Source organism: Bos taurus, chromosome 18, assembly GCF_002263795.3.
Source record: "Bos taurus isolate L1 Dominette 01449 registration number 42190680 breed Hereford chromosome 18, ARS-UCD2.0, whole genome shotgun sequence".
Classification (NCBI taxonomy): domain Eukaryota; kingdom Metazoa; phylum Chordata; class Mammalia; order Artiodactyla; family Bovidae; genus Bos; species Bos taurus.
In genome coordinates, this window is record NC_037345.1 from 52346027 (window position 1) to 52367354 (window position 21328).

Here is a 21328-nt window from a genome sequence, read left to right on the forward strand (position 1 = left end):
GAATGGCAACTCACTCTACTAGCCTGGAGAATTCCATGGATGGAGGAGTCTGGCGGGATATATTTTTAAAATATTTATTTATTAATTTGGCTGTACCAGGTCTTAGTTGCAGCATGTGGGATCTAGTTCCATGACCAGGGATTGAACCCAAGCCTCCCTGTATTGGGAGCACAGAGTTTTAACCACTGGACCATCAGAGAAGTCCCTGGATATATCTTCAAGGTAGAGCCCATGGGATCGGATATGGGGAGAGAGGGAAGTCGGAGTCCAAATATGACCTGAGCATCTGCATGGATGGAGTTTCCACAAAATGAGATGGAAACGAAATCGGTAGAGTGGGTTTTGAGGAGAGTGAAGGGTGCAGTATGGGCTGCATTGAGCTGGAGATTCCCATCAGAACTCTAAGTGGAGGTGGAGGTGTCAAGCGAATACGTATCAATTGAATACACGAGTGGGAGCTCAGCGAGAAACCAGGCTAGGTATACAAAGAAGATTCATGGGCATAGGGCTGGTGTGAACGGGCCATGAGCCTGGACAGGATCTATTTGCAGGGGAGTGACAGAGATGAGAAATGACAAGATGGGGCAAGAAGAGGGCTCCAGTCAGAGGAGTTTGGGAGCAGAAGCCAGAGTGGAGTCACAGGCTGCCAAGGCTTGCAGAATCAGATCATATCAGGTTCTGGAAGTCACCCGAGCGTTCTGAATATGTTCTAAGAGCAACGGGAGGACAAGGCCACTGACTTGACTTTTCTTTTTTGGCTGCACCAAGTATCAAGTAGGATCTTTAGTTCCCAAACCAGGGATTGACCCTGAGCCCCTTGCAGTAGCAATGCACAGTCTTAACCACTGCACCGTCAGAAAAGTCCCCCAACTTGCACTTTTAAAAGCTCACTCTGGCGGCAGAGTTGATGTAGGTAGGGTGGAAGGATGGCACCACAGAAAAGGAATACCAGTAAAGAAGAGGCTATTGTAGGTGTCCGGACGAGGCATGCCACCTGTGCAGTTTGGGCTAAGGTGGCTGCTGTGGGAAGGAGTGATGAGCATGGCTTCCCAAGAGCATGCAAGACAGACTCTCGAGCCAGGGTTCCCAGTTCCAATCCTAGCCTCACTAGCTGGGTGGCCTTGGCAGGTCACTTCACCTCTGTGAAGTCCACTCTCTCCATCTGTAAAGTGGAGGTACCAGAGGAGGCACCTCCCAATGAAGTGGGAGGAGTAAATGAGCTCATACATACAAGGCGCTGGGAGGAAGCCTGACACCTTTGTGCTTTCGTGGTTTTTGTGTGGAAGACCAGGGCCAGGATGAATCTCAGGGCCAGTAGAACAGCAGATACACCCAGAATAGAGAAGAAGTAGGTTGGGGGAGATGACTGGTTTGGACCACATTGGTCTCATGAGGCTTGTGATATGTCTTAGCTAGCTAGTGTTATTCAGTCATGTCCAACTCTGTGACTCCACGGATTGTAGCCCACCAGATTCCTCTCTCTGTCCATGGAATTCTCCAGGCAAGAACACTGGAGTGGACAGCCATTCCTTTCTGCAGGGGAACTTCCCAATCCAGGATTGAACCTGCATCTCCTACACTGCAGGTGGATTTTTTTTTTTACCACTGAGCCACCAGGGAAGCCTGTTGCATAAATTCAGTTCAGTTCAATTGCTCAGTCATGTCCAACTCTTTGTGATCCAATGGATTGCAGCATGCCAGGCTTTCATAAATTACCATTCATTTAATTCTCACAAGGTCCCTGAGAAAATACTATTAGTAGCACCATTTTTCAGATGAAGAGCTAGAAGTTTAGAGAAATTAACACATATGCCCAAGGTTAGTGACTGGGATGCAACTTCAAGTTTCCCTAACGTCGCAGACTGTGTTCTCAGTCATCAACTTATACAGCCAGCCCAATTTCCAGCTCCTCACTCATAGCATGAGACCTCAGATCTTGAAATCACCATAAAGTACTCCACCTCTCAAGTCACACACAGAGATCTTCCTTGATCTTAGAATAAATAAGCCATTAAAAAAAATTCATCTGAGATTTCCCTGGTGGCGCAGCAGATAAGTGTCTGCCTGGCAATGCAGGGAACATGGATTAATGCCTGGTCTGGGAAGATTCCACATGCTCTGAGGCAACTAAATCCATGACTACTGAGCTCATGCTCTGGAACCTGTGAGCTGCAACTACAGAGTCTGTGTACTACAGCTAATGAGGCCCATGTGCCTAGAGCCTGCGCTCTGCTCTCCACCACAGTGAGAAGCCCACATACCGCAATATACCCCCGCTCACTGAAACTAGAGAAAGCCAGTGCATGGCAGTGAAGACCCAGCACAGCCAAAAATAAACAAACTAATTAAAAATGTAAAATTTCATCCATTTAACACATATTTACTGAGAACCCACTTGGGTGCCGAAAAGAGATCCGTGACCTAGTCTCCCACCCAGTGGAGGCGTACATTGCTGCCAGAGCTAGGGTTTCATGTCCTGCACATAGGGTTTGCAGGCCTTTCCCAAGTGCTCAGATGGATCATCTGCTCCTGAGAAGTCGGTAACATGTCTCACAGTGGGATGGAGCATCTCTGGCCTGGAGAAACTTAAAACAGGACCCTCAACTATCATGAGGCCTTTATGCAAATAATACAAGCCCCCTGCCTTAGGGCAGACACCACCAGCTTGGCCAACAGAACCAGCTGGATTTCAACCCCTGCTTCACCCCTCAGACACACTCTTGTGGTGTCCCCACCCACCTTTTAGCAAGGCCCTCAACTCACAAATGACTTTGATGAGAATAGGGTTGCTGATGCTGCTGGTAGCTGAGTTGCAGCTCTCACACTGGTAGAAGCCCGAGTCATTCCTGGTGATGTTCCATACAGTATCCTGTGGTCAGAGGACAGCTCCCTGTGGCCCCCAGTGAAGAGCTTCTGGCCCCGGATGTACCACTGGATGGCCACAGAGCTCTTTGGGTTCAAGCTGTGCAGGCTGATGGATTCCACATGCTCCTGGGGCTGAGTTGTTGACTGTGACATTGGGCTGGGGAAGTGTCTCTGCAGGGAAATTAGGAAGAGGTAGAAATGTTGAGTCCTGACAGGTAATAGGCTTAGGGACAGAATGCCTGGGTAGAATTCAGTACCCTTATCAATCATTCTTCTAATAATCTGTCCACCCAATCACCTGTCCATACACCTGTCCCTAAGTTCATCTGTTTACCCACCAACTCAGCTGTTCATACATCTATCCAGTCAATGATGAACACTTCCTTCCTTCCATCCTACCCATAAATCCACCATCCCATTGAGGAAGCGGAAATAGGACTTGAAACCGTATACAAGCCTCTGTGTCCGTATCTTTTGAACTAAAAGGCTGACTCAAGAGTTAATGATTAGGGGACTTCCCTTGTGGTCCAGTGGTTAACAATCTGCCTTCCAATGCAGGGCACACAGTTTCAATCCCTGGTCAGGGAACTAAGATCCCACATGCCTCGGGGCAGCTAAGTCCTTGCACCACAATCAGAGAGGACCATGCACTGCAACTAATACCTAAAGCAGCCAAATAAATAAATATTTTTTAAAACTTTTTTTAAAAGAGTTAATGATTGGAAAATGTGAAGATGTAGAAACAAACAACGGACGTACCAGACCACTCTATCTGTCTCCTGAGAAACCTGTATGCAGCTCAAGAAGCAACCGTTAGAATCGGACATGGAACAATGGACTGGTTCAAAATTGGGGAAGAGAGTATGACAAGGCTGTATACTGTCACCTTGCTTATTTAACTTCAATGCAGAGTACATCATGTGAAATGCCAGGGTGGATGAAGCACAAGCTGGAATCAAGATTGCTGGGAGAAATATCAACAACCTCAGATACGCAGATGATACCATTCCAATGGCAGAAAGTGAAGAGGAACTAAAGAGCCTCTTGATGAGGATGAATGAGCAGAGTGAAAGAGCTGGCTTGAAATTCAACATTCAAAAAACTAAGATCGTGGCATCGGGTCCCACCACTTCATGGCAAATAGAAAGGGGTAAAGTGGAAACAGAAACAGATTTTATTTTCTTGGGCTCCAAAATCATTGCAGAGGGTGATTGCAGCCATGAAATTAAAAGACACTTGCTCCTTGGAAAGAAAGCTATAGCAAACCTAGGCAGTGTATTAAAAAGTAGAGACGTCACTTTGCCAACAAAGGTTTCCAGTAGTCATGTACGGGAGTGAGAGTTGGACCATAAGGAAGGCTGAGCACCAAAGAACTGATGCTTTTGAATTATGGTGATGGAGAAGACTTTTGAGAGCCCCTTGAACAGCAAAGAAATCAAACCAGTCAATCCTAAAGGAAATCAACCCTGAATGTTTATTGGAAGGACTGATGCTGAAGCTGAAGCTCCAATACTTTGGCCACCTGATGTGAAGAACCGACTTATTGGAAAAGACCCTGATGATGCTGGGAAATATTAGGGCAAGAGGAGAAAGGGGCAAGAGAGGATGAGATGGTTGGATGGCATCACTGACCCAGTGAACATGAGTTTAAGCAGACTCTGGGAGATAGTATAGGACAGGGAAGCCTGGCGTGCTGCAGTACATGGGGTCGCAAATAATAGTCAGACGTGACTGAGTGACTGAACAACAAGCGGTAGTTCTACTTGTAATTTTTTAAGGAACCTCCATATTATTTTCCACGATGGCTGCACCAATTTACATTGCCACCAACAGTGACAAGGGTTCCCTTTTCTCCACATCCTCATCAATGCTTGTTATTTTGCTTTAACTTTTCAAACCAGCAATCCTACTCCTAGGAAGTTAGCCTGAAGAAACATTTCCAACACTGTGAAAACACATGTGCACAAGGCTATTTGTTCCAACACTGTTTGCCATTGAAAAATATTGGAAAGTACCTAAATGCCCAAGCATAGGATAGCGGTTGAATACACATGGCACCTAGAGTCCAGGGAGTACCATGCAGCTATTTTGTAAAAATGAGGAAGAGCTCTATGAACTGACATGGGGTGATTTCCCAGACATTCTGTAAAGTTAAAAAATAAAAAGCAAAGTACAAACAGCATTCACAATATGCTATCTGTTGTATAAGAAAAAAGAGATAATGAGAAAACATACACATGTCTGCTTATTTTTACAAAAAAATAAGAAGGATAAACCAGAAAACAATGAAGCTGGTTGCCCACAAGGATGGAAGAGATTTGGGAGTGAAGGACAGTTCTCTGAGTACATCTTTAGGTGTACTGTTGACTTCTGGAATCACATTACTACTGTACGTATTCAAGAAATTAAATTAAATCATTAAGAGTTGGAAAAGGGAACGAAAACTGAAAAGAAACTAAAGCAAATAAACCTAATTGCACTTCAAATGAATATCAGAATCACACTGAGGGGAAAGGAAGGGAGGAAGGTGTGAGGAGAGGTAACCCAAGTAATTTGTAAACAGACTATTTGACTATATATACTCCCTTTTTGGCAGGAGAATTGCAAATAAGTTCAGAACTCTTTTCAGTAGGATTTTTACACGACTGAGCGACTTCACTTTCACTTTTCACTTTCATGCATTGGAGAAGGAAATGGCAATCCACTCCAGTGTTCTTGCCTGGAGAATCCCAGGGACAGGGGAGCCTGGTGGGCTGCCGTCTATGGGGTTGCACAGAGTCGGACACGACTGAAGCGACTTAGCAGGTTAAGCAATTAAAAAATAGTTTAGATGCATTATAATGAGGAAATTGTTATATTGAGCAATATAAATAAATGTGTTGGGCTTCTCAGGTGGCTCAGGGAGTGAAGAACCTGCCTGCAATGCAGGAGACACAGAGAGATGCAAGTTCAATCCCCGGGTCGGGAAGATCCCCTAGAGGAGGGTATGGCAAAACCAGTTCAGTACTCTTGCCTGGAGGATCCCACGTTACAGGGGAGTGTGGCGGGCTACAGTCCATAGTGTTGCAATGAGTCAGATATGACTGAAGAGACTGAGTGCACACTCATGCAAGTAAGTGTGTTAATGTCGCTGGGAGCCAGCATTCTCACTGTGAAAGAAGAGGCGCACAATTATGGCATGGAGGAAGTTAAGAAAGAACCTGGAATTTGAGGTATTGGTGTAAACTCATGATTTTAAAAATATACATAATTTTGTGTATATGTATGCATAAGTGTACTTATATACGATGCATGCATATAGGTGTGTATATGTGTATGTACATGCGTATTGTGGTTAGTCACCAAGTCAGGTCTGACTCTTGTGACCCCGTGGAGCTTGCCAGGCTCCTCTGTCAATGGGATTTTCCAGGCAAGAGTACTGGAGGGGTTGCTATTTCCTTCTCCAGGGAATCTTCTTGACCCAGGGATTGAACCCAGGTCTCCTGCATTACGGGCAGATTCTTTACTGACTAAGCCACCAGGAAAGCCTAGTTCTGTTCCCTGAAATGTCCTAGACACAAAGGCACCCCAGTAGTAATGAGCACACCCTGATCTTGGTCCCTAATCCTATTCTCCACTAAAAGTTACCCATCCCCCAAAAAAATGGCTGACCCAAGTTCTCGGTTCACATACTGGTGAAGCCTAGCTTGAAGGATTTTGAGCGTTACCTTGCTTGCATGTGAAATGAATGCAATTGTACAGTAGTTTGAACATTCTTTGGCATTGCCTTTTTTGAGGATTGTAATGAAAACTGACCTTTTCCAGTCTTGTGGCCACTGCTGAGTTTTCCAAATTTCCTGGCATATTGAGTGCAATACTTTAACAGCATCATCCTGTAGGATTTGAAATAGCTCGGCTGGAATTCCATCACCTTCACTAGCTTTGTTTGTACTAATGCTTCCTAAGGCCCACTCGACCTCACATTCCAGGATGTCTGGCTCTGGGTGAGTGACCACACCACCCTGGTTATAAGGGTCATTAAGATCTTTTTTGTACAGTTTTTCTGTGTATTCTTGCCACCTCTTCTTTATCTCTTCCATTTCTGTTAGGTCCTTGCCATTTCTGTCCATTATTGTGTTCGTCTTTGCATGAAATATTCCCTTGGCATCTCAGATTTTCTTGAAGCAATCTCTAGTCTTTCCAATGGAAGTCTCAAAGGTCGGATGCTTGTTCTCCCATCCTCCTCTGAGTCAGGAAACAGGCACATGACCAGGGGTCAGGCAACCTGACCCATCTTCCCTGGACTTTGAATTGAGAGCTAGTGATATAAAATAGCAGGACAAGGGAGTTCCCGGTAGTCTAGTGGTTAGAATTGGGTGCATGCTATGATGTCCATGTACTGAGCTTTTCATTTCAGCTGTCAAATTTTTCACAACAAATGCCTCTGGTGGGGTCGTCTTGCTAAAACTGTGCTCCTCCAGCTTCCTACTCCCAGCACTCTTTCATTTACCAGAGAAGATCAAGCTTACATTCACGTCCTATACAGTCTGCTCCAGTTATTCTGCCGTTGGGAATAGGTGATTGACATTCTCTTTATTACACACCACAAGCTTTCTTACGTCTTTGTGCTGTAGTGTTAGTTCTCCTAAATACACGTGGAACCGAGGTTGGTCTGTCTGAACTGACACCAGAATCATGTGTGATCAGCACCTGGCCAGATTCACTTAGGCGGGAAGGAATAAAGGAAGTGAGAGGGGGGAGGGGAGGGCTGGGAGTTTGGGATTAGCAGACGCTAATGATCATATACAGAATGGATAAAAACAAGGTCCCACTGTACAGCAAAGGGAACTATATTCAATACCCAGTGATAAACCATAATGAAAAGGAATATGAAAAATATATATATGTATATGACTGAATCACTTTGCTGTATCATAGAAACTAACACAACATTGTAAATCAACTATACTTCAATAAAATAAAATTTTAAAAAAGGAAGTGAGAGGTGTCAACAGCCTGGCTTCTGGAAGCAGAGGGTTCTGAACATACTGATTCAGAGAGCAAACTGGAAATGCTTTCATGTATGGGCTCTGGGTTTGAATTCTGGCTCACCACTTTCCAGCTGAGTGATCTTGGGTAAATTACTAGACCTCTCCAAGCCTCCATTTCCTCATCTGATTAAAAAAAAAAAAAGAGAGAGATTACAATATACTTTTATCATGAGGTTGTTAAGATATTAAAATGGCTGCAAATTCTTTGTTACTACTCCCACAGAGAGGTGAGGACCACGGCCCCTCCCCTGGCATCTAGGCCAGCTCAGGACTGCTTTGACCAAGACACAAGTGACGCTGCACGACCTTCCTGGTGAGGTTACAAAAGCTCATGGAGTTTCCACTGGTTCTCTTGGTGTCTTACTTTCCTGTGGCTGCTGTATCAAATTGCCACAAACATCGTGGCTTAAACAAACAGCAGGGTATCATTTCAGTTCCAGAAGTCAGAAATTTAAGTGGCTTGGCAGGGCTGCATTCCTTCTGGGTGCTAGAAGGGAATCCATCTCATTGCCTCTTCCAGCTTCTAGAAGAGGCCACCTACTAGCTGATGGCTCCTTCATCGCATCACTCTGACCTCTACGTCATCGTGATGTCTCCTTCTCTGGCTCAGATCCTCCTGCTTCCCTTAAAAGGACTCTTGTGATCACACGGGTCCATCCACGTAAGCCAGGATGATCTCTCCATCTCGAGATCCTTGACCTTATTATATCTTCAAAGTCCCTTTTGACATGTGAAGTAACATACTCACAGGTTCAAGGGACTAAGATATGGACACGTTTGCTGCTGCTGCTGCTGCTAAGTCGCTTCAGTCGTGCCCGACTCTGTGCGACCGACCCCATAGACGGCAGCCCACCAGGCTCTGCCGTCCCTGGGATTCTCCAGGCAAGAATGCTGGAGTGGGTTGCCATTTCCCTCTCCGATGCACGAAAGTGAAAAGTGAAAGTGAAGTCGCTCAGTCGTGTCCGACTCTTAGCGACCCCATGGACTGCAGCCTACCAGGCTCCTCCGTCCATGGGATTTTCCAGGCAAGAGTACTGGAGTGGGGTGCCATTGCCTTCTCCAATGGACACGTTTAGGGGGCCATTATTCAGCCGAGCACAGCTGGATAGATGTTGCCTTTCTGTGCCTCAGTTTCTTCATCCTTAAAATGAAGGTGACAGTGGTACTCAGCTCTGAAGTTGTCTCGAAAATTAAATGAAATCATACGTGCTTGGAAGCAGACCCAGCACCAAGAAGGGCTCAAAAGTATCAGCTATTTTCTTAGTTTAGAATCTCCCAGAAGATGACAGTGAAACCACACAGTCGATCTGGGAAGTGCAGGAAAGAGTGCACTTGTGGGAGGTGATACAGGGAAGAGAAATTAAATAATGAAGGGTAGTCACTCTGCCGGAGAAGACCCCCTCCACCTCCCCACTACCTCCCCATGAACCAAACAGAAGAATGTCCACAAGCTGATCACACACCCCTCTTCCTCACCCTGTCTTTACAAACCTTTCCCTGAAAGCCAATGGAGAGTTTGGGTATTTTGGGCATTAGCTGCCTTGCTGGGTGTACCCCTTGCTTGGTGCCTGCAGTAAATGCTGCACTTTCTCTCACCACAACCTGATGTCAGGAGATTGGCTTTCCTGTGCTCAGGTAAGCAGACCTAAGTTTGGTTCGGTGACAATCCTGAGGTCATGGAGGATAACTGTCACACCCAGCCAGGACTGCTTTAAGGCACAGCCCTAAAGAATCTGCCTGCAGTGCAGGAGACCAGGGTTCGATCTCTGGATCAAGAAGATCCCCTGGAGAAGGGAATGGCTACCCACTCCAGTATTCTTGCCTGGAATATTCCATGAACAGAAAAGTATGGTGGGCTACGGTCCATGGGGTCACAAAGAGTCAGACATGACTGAGCGACCAACACATTTTGATACTTTACCAGCTCTTAGTGCTAGTCGAGGCTGCTTGGGCCTTCTGAGGGAAGGGATCCCCCTCCAAAAAGAGCTGTGAGCTCTTGTGTTGCGGGTCATCCCCACTTCACGCCCTTGGTCATGAGACATGAACTAGATATCAATGGGCAGTGAACCAAGGAAGCCCATGAGACCACAAGAGAGGGAGAGGCAAGCCACTCCTGAGAGGCTGAGGGAATCTGCCCCACTAGATGGACCCCATATTCAGCGAATCAAACCACCCCCAGAGATGGGCACCCAGAGCAACTCAGGGTTTGGGGTCCCTGAGGAGGCCCATGCCTACTGGCCTCACAGGACAGGAAAGTCCAACATGAAGTCATCCAAATGAAAAGAGGTTTATTATCAGGAGACCAAAGGGTGCCTCCAAATCAAATACAGGACGGGGCTGGTCTCACGGACCTGAGCAGCCAGGGCCCCCACACCCTCAGTGTGGCTTCTCTCCATCTCCCTCAACTCAGATGGATCCAGTTCAAATTCCACTTCACAGCCCACAAGCTGTGTGATCTCCAGTTGCTACACCCCTATGACCCTCAGTTTCATTATCTGTTCTCACACACAAGAGGGATAATACTAACTTTCCTTCCGGTGGGAACACTGCCTGACCCACAGTATGGCTTTGAGTTTCTTGTCATATTTTTGTTGTTGTTTAGTTGCTAAATTGTGTCCGACTCTTTGCGACCCCATGGACTGCAGCACACAAGGCTTCCCTGTCCTTCACTATCTCCCAGAGTTTGCTCAAACTCATGTCCAGAGCAGGTGACACTATCCAACCATCTCATCCTCCGCCGCCCTCTTCTCCTTTTGCCTTCAATCTTTCCCAGCCTCAGGGGCTTGTTGTCATATGTTGTTGCTCAGTCACCAAGTGGTGTCCAACTCTTCGTGACCCCATGGACTGCAGCACGCCAGGCTTCCCTGTCCCTCACCGTTTTCCGGAGTCTCCCCAAGTTCATGTTACCATATATATGATGTGCAACTATAACATATAATTACATATGTTACATGTAGTGTATATTAACATTCTCAACTATCCTCTCACTGACAAGTTCTCACTGATTTTATGCCTCTGAAAGGCAGCCACCAGAGGGCGCCAGACTCTTTGGTTTTAAGTCCCAGAAACAACTTCCTGACTCGTTTGAAACTGAGTCATTTAATGCTGGGAAAGACTGAAAGCCGGAAAGGAGATGACAGAGGATGAGATGGTAGGATGGCATCACCGACTCAACTGACGTGAGTTTGAGTAAATTCCGGGAGTTGGTGATGGACAGGGAGGCCTGGAGTGCTGCAGTCCTTGGGGTCACAAAGACTCAGACAAAACTGAGCAACTGACCTGAACAACTCCCTGAAGCCAGCTGGTGCCACAGTCCGGGATATTCTGAGGCCTCTTTTCTAGAAAGTTCATGGAAATGGAATCATAAGTCATGTGGTCTTTCCTATCCAGCATATTTTGCTCAGCATCATGCATCTGAGACTCTGTGGATATTCTGTGGATCCTCAAGTTACTCTGTGGATCAAGCGCTCGATCTGTTTTATGTAAATTGGTGCAGCCACTATGGAAAACGGTATGGACGTTCCTTAAAAGACTAAAAATAGAGTTATGGGTTCCTGAAAACCCACTCTTGAGAATATATCCCAACAAAACTATAATTTGAAAAGATACATGCACCCTTAAGTTCACAGCAACACTTTTTTCACTAGCCAAGATTTGGAAGCAAACTAAATGCCCATCAACAGAAGAATGGATAAGAAGATGTGATATATATATATGTGTGTGTGTGTGTGTGTGTATACACACACAATAGAATACTGCTGCTAAGTCACTTCAGTCATGTCCGACTCTGTGCGACCCCATAGACGGGAGCCCACCAGGCTCCCCCATCCCTGGGATTCTCCAGGCAAGAACACTGGAGTGGGTTACCATTTCCTTCTCCAGTGCATGAAAGTGAAAAGTGAAAGTGAAGACGTTCAGTCGTATCTGACTTGTAGTGACCCCATGGACTGCAGCCTACCAGGCTCCTCCGTCCATGAGATTTTCCAGGCAAAAGTACTGGAGGGGGGTGCCATTGCCTTCTCCGCAATAGAATACTACTCAGCCATAAAAAAGAATGAAATAATGCCATTTGCAGCAACATGGAATGGTCCTAGAGATTAACATACTAAATGAAGTATGTCGGAAAGAAAAAGACAAATACCATATGATATCACATGTATATGGACTCTAAAATACGGCACGAATGAACTTAGCTATGAAACAGAAACAGACCCACAGACACAGAGAATAGATCTGTGGTTGCCAAGAGGAAGGGGATTGGGGAGGAATGGATTGAAAGTTCAGGACTAGCAGATGCAATCTATTAATATTACATATAGAATGGACAGACAGCAACGTCCTACTGTCTAGCACAGGGAACTATATTCAATATCCTGCAATAAACTGTAAAGCAAAAGAACATGAAAGGTGTATATATATAACTGAATTACTTTGCTGTAGAGCACAAATTAGTAACATGTTGCGAATCAACTATAGTTCCATAAAAACATTTTTTTTTTTTTTTAAAAAAGAGCTCATTCTGTTTTCTTGCCAAGAGGTCTCCACTGTGTGGATGGCCCACATTTCGTTTCTCTGTTCATCTGGTGATGGGCATTTGGATGAGTTCCAGTTGAGGCTGTCATGAATAATGCATGAACAGACAGACACTGCTGTGGACATTCAAGCCCAAGTCTCTGTGTGAAGGCTCTGTCTCAGGTTTGAACTGCATTTACAATACGTGGGGGACGGTCATCCTCAGCGATTGAACTTGGTGGAGCCACTGGAGCTTGCGTATTTCTGCCCAGCGCAAGACTTCTCCAAGGGGCTGTCTTGGCTCCAGAGCTCCTCCCCAAGTGGCTAGGACTTTGTCAAGTCAGCACATGGTCTGTGTCCCTCTCTTCTCTCCTGTCACAGGTGTGTCTTCCTACCAAACCTCTTGCACTATTGACTTAGTCTTGATGTCAGCTTTGCAGAGCACCCAGCCCGAGGCACACATGGAATGTGCTCGGAACAGTACCTGGCATATTGTTTATCATTGTGATCATAATGTGGAGGCAGGCACATGGGTTCTGGTGCTGGATGACTGGGTTCAGCTCCAGTGCCCCCTGAGGGGATAACGGCAGTGCCAGAGCCTGTCCCACTTGGGCCCAGCCATCCAGAACTTTCCAGTAAAAAATCCACCTGCAATGTAGGAGAATCGGGCTCCATCCCTGGGTCGGGAAGATCCCCTGGAGGAGGAAATGGCAACCCACTCCAGTATTCTTGCCTGGGAAAGCTCATGGATAGAGAAGCCTGGAGGCCTATAGTCCGTGGGGTCGCAGAGAGTCGGACACGACTGAGCATGCGCAAGTGCCAGGGCTCCGCTCTAAAGAGGGAGGGAGTGAGGAGAGCGGGTCAGCAACCCAGGCAGAGAAAATAGAGGAGAATATTCCATTCTTTTTGTTCTTTTTTTCTGACAGGGAAGTAGGATTTATTAGTGAGCATGTGCAAGGAGGGGACAGCGCCAAAGTTCTCGTGAGTGCTGCTGCTGCTAAGATGCTTCAGTCGTGTCCGACTCTGTGCGACCCATAGACGGCAGCCCACCAGGCTTCCCGTCCCTGGGATTCTCCAGGCAAGAACACTGGAGTGGGTTGCCATTTCCTTCTCCAATGCATTCAAGTGAAAAGTGAAAGTGAAGTCGCTCAGTCGTGTCGAACTCTAGTGACCCCATGGACTGCCGCCTACCAGGCTCTTCCGTCCATGGGATTTTCTAAGCAAAAGTACTGGAGTGGGGTGCCAGTGCAGGATCTGCTATTTATCCAGAGGGCCACGATTAGGGATGTATTTAACCCTTAGGGATGTATTTAACCCCTAGCCATCTCGGATGAGCCGCTTTTCTGCTACCATGTTTCCAAATTCATCCGCCTTAAACTTAGTAAATCCTCATGTCTTGGATCTTCTGGCAGCCAGGGAACTTGAACCTGGCCCTGTGGAGGGCATCCATCACATGCTCCTTGTTCTGCAGCTTGGCGCAGACAGACATTATGACTAGCCCGATGTGGACACCGGCCACTATGCTCTGGGGCTTTCCAAAGGCACTGCACCTACCTGTCTAGAGCCTAGACTGGGGACAGCAGGCCAGTCATGAGTGTCCACTGGAAAGGGCTGTCTCCAAGGTCCCTTAGGGCAACCGGCTGCGGACGTGGCTGAGGCGGCTGCTGTTTGCAGCCATTGCACAGCAGACCCACCCTTTTTTGTTCTGTCCTCAGCTTCCCAGTCTGAAGCCGCCTTGGGGAAGCAAGAATCTTGGTAACATTCTGAGCTGTCATGATGAAATGGTGCTGCATAATTTTATTACTGAACCGAGACAGCTCTTGGGACAAAAGGCAGTTTCAGGGCCTTTTATTACTGAAGAGGATCTGAAACATTTGCATTTTGCCTGATATTGTGTCCAAAGGGCATGGAGGAATTGTCCTTATAATTGTCCACAGGAACAAGGAAGGGAAAAAAAAAAAAAAACAGACATTGGGTCAGCTTGTGCCCCTGGAGTCCTGATACTCCACTTGGTAGACATGGCGATTCCACAATGGTCATTTCCTGCCTCTCCCTGAACACTCTGGGACAAAAGCCATTAGGTGGGACAGAGTTAGTAGGCAAGGGCTGGGGGAGGGCCGTCTGGCCCAGAGAAGGGAGTCAGAGTCTGCCCAGCGTGAAGGAGACATGGAGGCAGGGAGTAGGCATGGGAGAAGGCCACACATAACATGCAACAGGGTCCATCGAGTAAGCAAATGAATTCACGATTACAGGAGCGGGGTTCTCCCTGTCAAAGTGGCGAGGCTGAAACAGGAAGGGAGAAAGCCAGCACGACACTGGCTGTAGGCTGGAATTAGACATCAGTGTGAACCTGAGGTTCTCCATAAGTCGTCAAGAGATACACATGGACGTAAAAGTGTGTGTGCACTAAACGGTATTGAGCACACAGATATCGGCCTCTAAGTACCATTAACCACTATCAAGAACCAGGGATCTTTGTAGAATGGACTCATTTTGAGGGGACTGTGTGTGTATGTTAGTCGCTCAGTCATGTCTGACTCTTTGAGACCCCGTGGACTATAGCATCTGTCCATGGAATTCTCCAGGCAAGAATACTGGAGTGCATTAGCCATTCCGTTCTCCAGGGGATCTTTCCAACCCAGGAATCGAACCTGGGTCTCCTGCATTGCAGGCAGATTCTTCACTATCTGAGCCACCAGGGAAAACCACAGCAGCAAAAGTTCAAGGTGAGTCTGAGACATCAGTAAAGACGTGCACGAGGAAGGATGGGGTCATGTCGAGAGGATGCAGAAGTCACCTGACGTCCTCTGGCCTAAAAAGGGATAACTGGGACATCAAAATAAATCATAGTAACTTGTTTGATTCCTACAGCTGATGTAACCAAGTGCCATAGAGTGGCTCAAACAACAGAAACGAATTTGTTTCACAGGCCTGGAGTCCACGATCCAGGTGTTGGCAGGGCTGGCTCCTTCTGAGGCTCTGAGGGAACATCTGTCCCCTGTCTCTCTCTCAGCTTCCGATGGCTTGCTGGCAATCTTTGCTTTCTTTGGCTTGTAGAAGCATCACCCTGATCTCTGTTTTCATTTTCACAGGGCATTCTCCCCATAGGTCATTGTCCAAATTTCCCCTTTAAAAGGACACCAGTCATGTTGGAGTAGGGACCACCCTACTTCAGTCTGACCTTATCTTAACTAATGACCCTATTTTCAAATAAGGTCACATTCTGAAGTCCTGGGGAGTAAGGACTTCAATAGATTTTAAATTGGGGGGGGTACACAACTCAACCTGTAATACATGATAGCAGATTGTAATGTAAGGGATCAACAGGAAGCCACAGGTCCATATTGATATATAAATACTGATTTAAATAAATTAATTCACTCAAAAAGCCAATGTGTGATGAGGAACAAGAGATTTATATAGTATCAAAGCACCTCCCCACTAGTTACTTATTCATGACCAAGGGTAAAAGGAGAACCTGTAAAGAGGCCCCATCTCCAGATAGAGTCACCTTAGGGTGAGGGCTTCAACATATGAATTTCATGGTCAGGGAGCAAGATTTGGTCCATAACAACTACTTTGCTCCCAAGGAGGGGGGCTGAGGGGATGTCATGCTATGGTTCTTAGAGGTCCCCAGCAGTCACCTGCTCATCAGTACCCCTAGGGTTGCCTCCCTTTCCTCCCATGTCCCCACCCTCTATAGGTGCTTCCGGGGATCCTGCAGCCAAATCAACCACATGCCCTTGAATCCTGGTCACAGGTGCTGCTTCTGGGGACTCCAAACTCACCCGGTGCCCCTACCTCCAGCTTTGAACCAGATCTCCAGCCTGGCATGGAGAGGAGCGGCCAGATGCCACCCTGGGTCAGGGGTGAGCGCACCTGTGCAACTTCAGAATCCCAGTCTGGACGCCTGACTGGCACTGGCTGACAAGAGTCTCTTTCCCGGGGAATTTGGGACTGAGACCAAGAGATTCTGGCTCAGCCTCTCAAAGAGAAGTTATGAAATGGGAGCTGGGGACTCCCCTGGCGGTCCAGTGATTAAGACTCCATGCTTCCACTGCAGGGGGTATAGGTTCCATTCCTGGCTGGGCGATTAACATCCCATGGTTCGGCCAAATAAAATAAAATTAAATTTTAAAAATTAAAAAACAAAAACAAAAACAGAGCTGGAGGAAGCCTGCTTTCCCCATGCCATGACCTGAGAGACAGGGAAAGCAGAGCTGCAGGAAAGGAGGAGAAAGATGGACAGAGGAGCACAGAGGCGAGGTAGTGCGGGGCACTGATGATGCTCTGGCATTGTTTCTTTTTCCTATCTCTTCTGAGGCCTGGCTGAGCCCTCTCACAACACGTGCTGTGTCCTAGCATACCCTCCCTTCCTCCTTCCTATTTTCTTTAAGGTGTCCTGGGTTAGTGCCCCAGTTACTATTGATGCAAAACAAATTACCCCAACATCGAGCAGCTTGAAACAACCACGTTACTCTCTCTCCCAGTTTCTATGGGTCGGGAATGGAGGAAGGGCTCCATGGGGTGGTTCTGGTTTAGGACCCTTCACACAGGTGCAACTAGCCATGCCACTTCCCACAGGGGTGATATGACTGCTTCTTATCTAAGCCACTACCTTTGGGATTCCCTGGTAGCTCAGAGGGTAAAGAATCTGCCCACAATGCGGGAGACCTGGGTTCGATCCCTGGGTTGGGAAGATCCCCTGGAAGAGGAAATGGCAACCCACTCCGGTATTCTAGCCTGGAGATCCCATGGACAGAGGAGCCTGGAGGACTACAGTCCATGGGGTCACAAAGAGTTGGACATGACTGAGTGACTAGGCTCACACACACACACACACACACACACATCTTTGGGAAGCCTGGCATGCTGCAGTTCATGGGGCGCAGAGTCGGACAGGACTTAGCAACTGAACAACCAGCACCTTTGGGGGCAATTTGTTTACACAGCAATATATAATAAATACACCTAGAAAGCGGCAGAGCTGACATCTTGGACTGAGATCTAAAACTAGTGTTTTTCTCCCTAGAAAATATTGAAGCTCCAAGCCTGGGGAGGGCCAGGAGACTTTTGGGAGGCTGCAGGTGGTGATGGTTGAGGAAGGCGGCAGGTTTAATGATTTCCTGAAAGGGGAAGATGGAAGTTTTGTGAATTAACCTAAAGCAAGACAGACAAGGGAAGAGAACAGAGAAGATGGTCTAACTCTGGCCTGTTTCTTTGGGAAAGCTTTATTTGCCTTTAGTTTTACTGTAGTTGTCCGTTTCTTTGTAATTCTACCTCATTTTAAAAATTGTTCATTTATTTATTTTTGGCTGTGCTCGGTCTTCATTGCTGTGTGGGCTTTTTCTAGCTGCAGTGAGGCGAGCCGGGGCTACCCTTTAGTTGCAATGCACAGGCTTCTCCTCCTCTTGTTGTGGAGGACAGGCTCTAGGGCACTCAGGCTTCCACAGTTGCAGTCCTTGGGCTTAACAGTCGCAGTTCCTGGGCTCCAGAGCACAGGCTCAGTAGTTGTGGCTCACAGGCTTAGTTGCTCTGCAGCCTGTGGGACCTTCCTGGATCAGGGATTGAACCTGTGTCTCTTGCATTGGCAGGTTCTTTAACCTCTGAGCCCCCAGGGAAGCCCTCTACCTAATTTTTAATTAGGAATTAAATTTTACAAATTGATTTATTAACTAATTAGGAATTAGATTATCTAATTTCTAATTTTAATTAGGTAAGAACAGTACAACGAACATCTACATCCCTTTACATCAATTTCATAAATGATGAACATTTTCCACATCAGTTTTACCACACTCCAAAAATTTTCTCATGCATTTAGAAGAGAAGTATGCAGGACCTAAGCAGAGAGTTCAAACTCTCACAAAGGATGACGCCCACGTAAGCATGAGCTAGAGCCTGCCAGGGACAGATGCTGCCCTTGATTCCCCTCATCCCCCACCCACCCTCCTCCCCAAAAGCAACTATCGGCATGCTTCTCAAATCACATCACTGGGGCAGGTTTGAAATGAGATTGTTCTCATCATAATCCTTCTAGGGAGGATTAAAGATTCCTTGGAGAATCAGCAGAAAGCTCTCCAGGCCTCTCTTCTAGCTGAAAATGCAGGTAACACATACCAGTTGCCACTCAACTTGTAGAGATGGCCAGCCCTGAAGCTCACCCCAGAATGAACCTCCGGGAAAAGGCGAAAGCAGGCACAGCTGGCTCCCGGGGGCTCCTGGGAGACTTGGCTCAGGCCGTTCTGCAAGGATCAGCGAGAGAGTCCTGCCTGGCCTTCCTCTTCCTCCCCTGGGAATCTAGCTGCTTCCCTCTGCAAGTGACCAGAGGATGCCCTTTGGTACGGTTGCTGGCTGTGTCATCTGAGTCGGGGGGCAGATGAGAACAAGCTAGGGTGGGACTGGAGTCAGGGCTGACTGATGGGTTTGTGAGCACAGGTGGGACGTTTTAGAATGTAGATTTTACTTCTATTCAGGCATGGTGAGGCCAAGAGATCAAGACTCAACTGCCAATGGAAAGATAGGTAATGACTCATAGGTCCCAAGAGGAGGGGGATAAGTCAAGCCCTGAAAGGCCCCATGAGAGAACACTGAGGTTGCTCTCAGGCCTGGGTGGGGAGGTGGGTGAGAGCCTTTATTGTGGTTTATACGGGATGGAACCTCCCGCAGGGTTAAGTCAGCTTAAAATTGGCTTGTTTGAATCATTTCAGTGGGCCCTGAGGCGTTAAAGGGCTGTCCCTAGTTGACTGATGAAGGAAGGCGATACTGGGCCCAAACAGGAGCGTTCCAGAAAAAGAAAGCGGCTGGGGACACGAGTTCTGGGTTGGTTAATTTGCATATGAAAGGCCTGCTAGCAGGCAAGCCTTTTGCTATCTTTAGGAATCAGCCAACTCTGTAGGTTGTCGAGGGTCACCAAGGCCCCAGATGCATCATAATACAGAAAACTTGTAAAATGCGGTTAAAACAATTCATGAGCCAAGAAATCTGTTAAACACTTTCTCTGCGTTAGCTCTTTCAGCCCTGGCAGCGAAATTATGAGGCGTGATCAAATTTATCTGATAAGGACACTGGGAAGGTTTCCCACAGTTTGACAACTCAAATTTATTCATGTTGCAGCAGAGGACTTCCGAATCCTCTGCGCTCTCTCCCCAAGCAGAAGACCTAGGGTTATATTAGATGTGGGGAAGGGTAATGTATGGGTGAAATTTAAATGATACTTTTTTTTTTTTTTGCCATCCCAAGCAGCTTGTGGGATCTTAGTTCCCCAACCAGGGACTGAACCCATACCTTAAGCAGTGAGAGCGTGCAGTCCTAACCACTGGACCGCCAGGGAATTGCTGACTTGGTGTACTGACTGACAAAGAAAAGCAGGGCTGTGAGCAAGAGGATCAATAAGGCCTGAGCTGCGAAGAGAATTCAGCGCCCCGTTTCCTTGGAAGCTATGAAATTAAGCTCAGTATGTAACACTGAGCCTGGAGACCCCTTATCTGAAGCTCTGAACCTGGGCTGGGGCTGGAGATTATGTCTCCAGGTCAGAGTTATTTAGACCCCTCAGGCAAAAATGGAATGTCCCATTCTCATTAGTTTGATTTCAAATGTCCAAGTCTCTGAGAGTCGATTTTAGAGAATGATGTTTCTCCACCTTTTGTCCTTGGAAGTTAATTAACAAAAGCAATTTTACAGATTCATAGATAAATACTATTCAATACCCATTTCACAGATGAGGAAACTGAGGCTCGGCAATATAAGTCTCTTTTTCTAAGTCATGACTGAATCAGCAGCAAACCATACCTATCTGGCTCCAGAGCCTGGAGTCTAATACTTCCCAGACTGCAGTGTGGGCACCAAGAGGGGCGCACTCAGAACCCCCTCCTTCACCCACCCCAGGGCTTCTAATCCATCCCAGACTCCCAAGTGGAAAAAGCTAGACATAAATTTCTTAGTCTTGAGCATGTGTCAAAGTTGATTTCTCACCAACAGTGGGATTGCAGGAGGCAGGGAGTGGTGGGAGGCCAGGGTTGGGGGTGGGGGACCAGAAGATAGAGTGAGCCTGGTGGAGGTGGGCAGGGAGAGAGCAGAGCAGCCAGGCACAGTCTTATTTCCCCAGGATGTCAAAGCACCACATTCTCATTAGCGTAGCATTAGATGTGGGAGGACATCTTTAGGCAGAAGACGTTAATTGGAAATAATAAGCAATTTCTGAGAAGCGAAGCCAATCCACCTGAGGCCATGGAGTTGATCCCCTGCTGCTGCTGCTGCTGCTGCTGCTAAGTCAATTCAGTCATGTCTGACTCTGTGCAATCCCATAGACAGCAGCCCACCAGGCTCCCCCGTCCCTGGGATTCTCCAAGCAAGAACACTGGAGTGGGTTGCCATTTCCTTCTCCAATGCATGAAAGTGAAAAGTGAAAGTGAAATCACTCAGTCATGTCCAACTCTTAGCGACCCCATAGACTGCAGCCTACCAGGCTCCTCCTTCCATGGGATTTTCCAGGCAAGAGTACTGGAGTGGGGTACCATTGCCTTCTCCGACTGATCCCCTGCTGCTGCTGCTGCTAAGTTGCTTCAGTCGTGTCCAACTCTGTGCGACCCCATAGACGGCAGCCCATCAGGCTCCCCTGTCCCTGGGATTCTCCAGGCAAGAACACTGGAGTGGGTTGCCATTTCCTTCTCCAGCCCTAGCAGAAGCCAATCAGCAGCCAGCCACCAACAGTCCATCTCCAAAGGGTCAGGTGGGGGTCTGTCCGGCAAAGGGGCTCCACGAGCAGTGATCTGTACATTTCTCTAGTGAGTAAAGATGCAGAACACATGGTGGGCTTCAGTTTCAGTTTGGGGACAAAATGTTTTCTTTCTCAGAAGCAAGTAGGAGTGGGACGGTGTTTTGTTTGGGGCAAATTGAGCTTAGAGACTGAGACAGTCTTT

General features: G+C 47.1%; 1 protein-coding gene and 1 pseudogene across 1 annotated transcript in view; both read right to left on the minus strand.

Annotated features, from left to right (window-relative positions):
• Positions 1–21328, minus strand: part of CEACAM20 (CEA cell adhesion molecule 20) — a 71884-nt gene that overhangs the window by 24891 nt on the left and 25665 nt on the right. The window contains exon 2 of the mRNA XM_024979148.2: positions 2764–3036. The gene's annotated coding sequence lies outside the window, so the exon portion shown is untranslated. The remainder of the gene's footprint in view (positions 1–2763; positions 3037–21328) is intronic.
• Positions 14017–14137, minus strand: LOC112442423 (uncharacterized; annotated as a pseudogene).